Here is a 6000-nt window from a genome sequence, read left to right on the forward strand (position 1 = left end):
AGAAGAGCCCTCTCCACTCGGAGGGACACTGACAGGCAAGGCAAAGGAGGGATGAGCAGGACCGTGTCAGAAACAACGTCAAGAGACTGGCCAAAACCAGCCCAAGCTCCCAAACTGGTTGTGAATTCACCCTGGGTAATACAGGATGATGCTTTGCTCCTGCAGCCACAACCAGCGCAGAGGTAAGAGCAGGCCTTGAGAACCAACTGTAAAAGTCAAGCACGGACAAGAGGAGATCTCCATTTGAATCAGAGCACAATTAGGACTCACTCATTGTCTGGGGGCTGTGCAGCCCCAGGCACTGGGGATCATCCTGCCTTTCTCTGCGAGCTCCCTGCATCTGCCAAGAGTGAAGGTGCCTGAGCACCTGGCTGCTCCACATAGATCATTCCATGCATAGGGCTGACAAGGTGAGTTTCAGCCCAACAAGGGGTTTCTTGGAGCCTGCCTGGGGAAGCAAGCACAGACTGGGCAGTTATTGACCCAGCATCCCTCAGTCTAGCTCAGGAAAAGGGGGTGCTTCGTAAACCCTTCTGGAATGACACCATTAGCAGGTTGTTACCTTATTTTATTATCATATGTTATTTTTTAAGGGATACAGAGCACAAAACAAGCTAAGAGAATGCCAGAGATGCTTACACATCCCTCTGCAGAGGGGTGAGCCAAACACCAAGGCATCTTGTCTCTGGGTGCCCACACTCACCCGGCCCCCAGAGCAAAGGGCTCCCAAGCCCTCCTCCAGAAGGTTCACCAGGTCTGGGGCTTTTGGCATGAGTCACCAGCATCACTGGCTTCATCCTTGTCTCATGTGCTCCCCCTTGTCTCTAATGTGACCCATAATAACATGGTTCCTTGTGAGGAGCTAGGGATGGATCTTTGAGACATCAGCTGCCTGTGCTTATTAGGGTCCTTGTGTGCACTAATCCCTACGCATGCAGACTCCAGCAGATCCATGGCTGGATGCCTGGATCCAGTCCTTCCCATCCTCTTCCCCCTGCCACCTCTCTCCACATCTCTGCCCACTCCACACCACAGGACTTATGCAATGAATTCACACCCTGCCCAGTGGGTTTTAAATTGGCCACAGCATGTTGGGTGGCCAGCTCGGGTACCCACAGCCAGGCCTGGTGCTCCTCATGGCAGAATCACCCATTCTGTGGCCACAGTCACCCCACCACCTCTTGCTGCAAACCTCTCCAGGCCTTTTTCCCTCCCCAGAAGTGTTTGGGGTTGGAGGGCTTTTAACACCTGATTTTGTCTTATCAGCCAGACTGAAACTATTTCCAAGCAGGCTGCTCATGCCGCACTACTTACCATTAAAAGAAAGGACCACATTATTGCTGTTATAAACCATTGATTAAGGTTTATAATAGCAATAATCCCCTCGAAATTCATTGTTACTGCAGTTAATGACCAGTTTATTAGAGCGTTAACCATCCTTGGCAATGGGCTGAGTCGTTTAATGCTGGTAACGACCAATTTCTCAAGGGTTATTGCTTAAATAACAAGCCTTTGTTAGATATATGTTCAACCACCAGATACTGCTCCAGCTGGAACCTTCTCCTGTGAAATAATTGTTAATTATTTCCTCCAAGTTTCACCACCATGCCTCCAAGTTTTAGCTGGAAAGAGTTTGTAAGGGTGCAAAGTGGTGGAGATGCTGAGAGCCCAGCCTGGGCAAGGCAAGGGAAGCAGCCAGAGACACGTGAGCCATCACCCACAGGGATGCGGGTGTAGGAGTTGTGGTTTATGAGGCTTTTCCCTTCTTCTGTCACCCGTGACTGTCCCAGCCCTGGACATATCCACCCCAGCCACCCACTGCTTTGCAGAGGCACCAGCTCAAGCTGGAAGCAGTGAAGCCACCCAAAGGAGAGTGAGAGGCACCAGAGCTCTCCCTCCCTTCTCTTACATTAACATGATCTGAACGTTTCATGGCGTTAACTATGTCCTATCGTGTCGTGTTAGGATCAGCCTGTAACAGCATTCATTTTGCCTGACATGACCTGAAAGGTATAGATACGATTACCCTTTAATTGTGTCATAGTAGCAAAAATAAACACTGATACAGGGCAAGGCTGACACAAAACGATGGCAAATCCCTGGGAACAGGATGGAATTCCTGTTGCCCAAAGTGCTCAGACTCCTGCAGGCTTCAATGGGACAGTGGAGAAGAGCTGGAGGGGGAATCTGTGCCCTGGGTTCCTTTTGCTGTCTCTAAAGCTGGGTGCTGGCTGTGCTTCTGGGTCCTCACTGCAGCTCCTTCCCGTCTGCATGGCCCTCAGGTCCTGTAAACCCTCAGCAAGGCTAAAAGGATCCATGAGCCTTTCCCTTCCAGCCCCTCACCCCAAATGCCTTCTCTCCAGCTGGCTTTTAGCAGGCTTTGTGATGAAAAAACATATCCCTGCATCACAACCAGAATATTCCATTTCCATAACAAATTAAATTTCAAGCTTTCCTGATTTTCCTTAAGAAACACAATGAAATCTAAATTTGGGGGATTAGGTGAAACCTGAATGATGCTAGGTTTGGTGTTGGTGCTCCCTTCTCTCCTTTTGCTCTTTGTTCCTAAGTTGGTGGGGTCTGTGAGGTACCACTGTGTAAAAACAAAAGGAAAAGGGAAGGAGGGGTTACTCCAAAATCTGGGAGAAGTTTAAGTCCTGCTTTTGGCATTGAGATGCTGATCTTATCCCGTGATGCTCTTCCAGTCTCCCAGAGAGGTGGGAATCTACCTAAAATAAGTTATAAAGGGCACAATATGAACTGTAAAAACTTTTTTCCCCCTCTTTAGGCAGGAGTTACCACTTCACATCTCCACCATCATCCACCACAGCTCACTGGTACCCAGCATCTTCAAGACAACCCCTGGCTGGGAAAAGCAAGAGGTGCCGAGCTGCGCCGGCTGCTTTGCTGTGGCCGCGGTCCAGCCAGGCTGGGTCTGTCTCTGGTCCCTGTCACCACTGCTGCAGGGATTTGTGTGAGCATCCGTGTTATTTTAGAGATAATGTGAGCAGAGTGGAGCATGTCACAGGATAATGGTCTCCTGCTGCTAGGCTGTTCTTGGCATTTATCAAAAAATGACACCAGAGGGAATATGCTCAAGGGAGCCGAGGTGTCGATTCGATGACTGCTATTTCGTGATAAAAGTTAGCAGAAATAAAAATGAATCAGTCACAAAACTGCTTATTTATAGCTGTGCCCGGCCCAGAAGGGGATCCCTGGGAAAGGCAGGGTGATGGAGCTCGCTGCACGCCCCGGCACCGGCATCGCCTTCCCGAGAGCAGCTTTGCCAGAGGACCAGCATCGCATGGTCCCACCGCCCCCAGAACACCCTGTGGGCAGAGGAGGGGCTCGGTGCAGGGAGGGGGGATAAAGTCATTTGAGGTTGCCCTGATCTGATTTTCTGGCTCCTGGGACAGGCTTTGAGCAAGCACAGATGATGGTGGTGTCCTGTGCTCCTCAGTGCTGCGCCCTCAAAGTCCCCCCACAGCAAAAACTGAGTGGCATTCCCTGGATTTTATAGAATCCCTGAGTGGTTTGTGCTGGAAATGACCTTAAAGCTCATCCAGTTCCAACCCCCTGCCACGGGCAGGGACACCTTCCACTAGAGCAGGATGCTCCCCATCCAACCTGGCCTTGAGCACTGCCAGGGATGGGGCAGCCACAGCTTCTCTGGGCACCCTGTGCCAGTGCCTCAGCACCCTCACAGGGAAGAGCTTCTTCAGATCTCACCTCAGTGTCCACACATCTCCCCTCCATCTCTGTGTCTCTTGGCAAACCCAACCCCAAACCCATTTGCACAGTGCGAACGAGCCAAAGCACTTCCCGTGTTTTGCCTAAAACCAAATATTTTGAGCAAAATGTCTAATCACAGGTCTGTTATTAAGTTAAATATCCTGGCTCAAGCCAGCTCGTCGTGGCTATGGCGCTAAGTTAAACACGCGGCTCTTTAAGGCAAGGAAAACAAGGTGGGATTTGGGTTTCCAGCCCAGCCCATCAAAGGCACCTCCAGCTAAAGGCTTCCCCTTTATCAAGGTGAACAAATTAGGCGGCTGATTGTCGCTGGGGCCAAGTTCTGGGCCGTTTCCAGCTGGATGGTCTGGTTTTGTTATCTCAGCTGTGGGCAGGGAGGAGGAGGAGGAGGGCAGAAGAAGGACGCTGCAGCACCTGTGTTCGTTGGCTCTCCATGTAATAGGAAACAACAGGGGCCACAGGGGACGCGTCGCTCTTTTCCACCTACATGTTATTCCAGCCATAAATCCGAGTGACCAGCTTGAACTTTTCTCAATTGACATGTTTACAAGGGAAGTCCGCATTTGACAGGAAAATTAAGCGTATCAATCACTTCACGAGCTGCTTAATGAATGGCGCTCAGATCCCTCTGATTCTGTGCCTGGTAGCACAATTTATTGATCAAGTGTGCTTTCGGACGGGCCAGATGTTGCTGTGCCTCCATCCTCAAAGGCCTGGCCGGGGTTTAGCACGAGGTCATTTTCTCCAGCAGACCCCCAAGTTCCCTTTGCTGTCTTCTGTTTTCTCCTTCTTTCTTTCCCTTTCCCCCCCCCTGCCCCAACCCCACCAGAACAAAGAGAGCAGATGCGGGCTCGGGGCCCCTCACACCCACTCAGACATATGGAAGCGATCTCCTCTGTCTTTGTAATTACACAGGAGCTTGCTTTTCAATGGCTCCGGGTTTTATTGCACAGAAACCAACCAATTCCAACATAAAACATTTTTATGGCTTCTCCTCCAGGGGCTCCTTGGCCAGGACCTGGATAAAAGCACCCAGGACCCCCGACAGCTGCCTGGGCAATGTGGAGACCCTCAAGATCCCCTCCCCAGAACAGGCAGGAGGCAGAGGGAGGAAGGCTCAGGTGAGGTGCAAAGATAGAAGTCAGATCCCCCAGGAAAACCTCACAGCTTTGGAAGGCAGCAGAGAGCACAGAATAGTCCTGAAACCTTCCTGGTATCCATAAATAAACCCTGGTTGTGTTTGCCTTCCTGGGATGTGCCCAAAATCCCACCTGTGAATGTGTTTGTAAAAGCCCCGTTTGTTTGGACATCTAAAGACACTCATAAGGTTGCTCTGGGATGGGTGATGCTCAGCCTGTGTCTCTGTTGCTGACCATGGCAGTGGGATGGAAGATGCTCACTCCTGTATCTCTGTTGCTGACCATGGCAGTGGGATGGAAGATGCGCACTCCTGTATCTCTGTTGGTGACCATGGCAGTGGGATGGAGGATGCTCACTCCTGTATCTCTGTTGCTGACCATGGCAGTGGGATGGAGGATGCTCACTCCTGTATCTCTGTTGCTGACCATGGCAGTGGGATGGAAGATGCGCACTCCTGTATCTCTGTTGCTGACCATGGCAGTGGGATGGAGGATGCTCACTCCTGTATCTCTGTTGCTGACCATGGCAGTGGGATGGAGGATGCTCACTCCTGTATCTCTGTTGCTGACCATGGCAGTGGGATGGAGGATGCTCACTCCTGTATCTCTGTTGCTGACCATGGCAGTGGGATGGAGGATGCTCACTCCTGTATCTCTGTTGCTGACCATGGCAGTGGGATGGAGGATGCTCACTCCTGTATCTCTGTTGCTGACCATGGCAGTGGGATGGAGGATGCTCACTCCTGTATCTCTGTTGCTGACCATGGCAGTGGGATGGAGGATGCTCACTCCTGTATCTCTGTTGCTGACCATGGCAGTGGGATGGAGGATGCTCACCCCAGCAGCCACGGAGAGGGTGCACTGGCATTTCCCACAATGCCCAGTGCAGCCTTTCCATGTCTCATGTAGTGCAGGATGCTGTGGATATGCTGTCAGCATGTTTTCAGGAGAGCTTGGTAAAACAATGTCAGAATTACTCTGCAATATAATGGAGTAAAAAAACCCTACCCTATAGCACACCATGAATAGTCCAACATGCAAAGATGACAATTTAAGTGTTTAAAATGTACTCAAGGTAATTCCAAACAAATTTTAAAGCCATTTCAGACTA

Source organism: Neopsephotus bourkii, unplaced genomic scaffold (assembly GCF_033783945.1).
Source record: "Neopsephotus bourkii isolate Nb327-2 ecotype Australia unplaced genomic scaffold, CSIRO-AGI_Nbou_v1 NB_457, whole genome shotgun sequence".
Lineage (NCBI taxonomy): Eukaryota > Metazoa > Chordata > Aves > Psittaciformes > Psittacidae > Neopsephotus > Neopsephotus bourkii.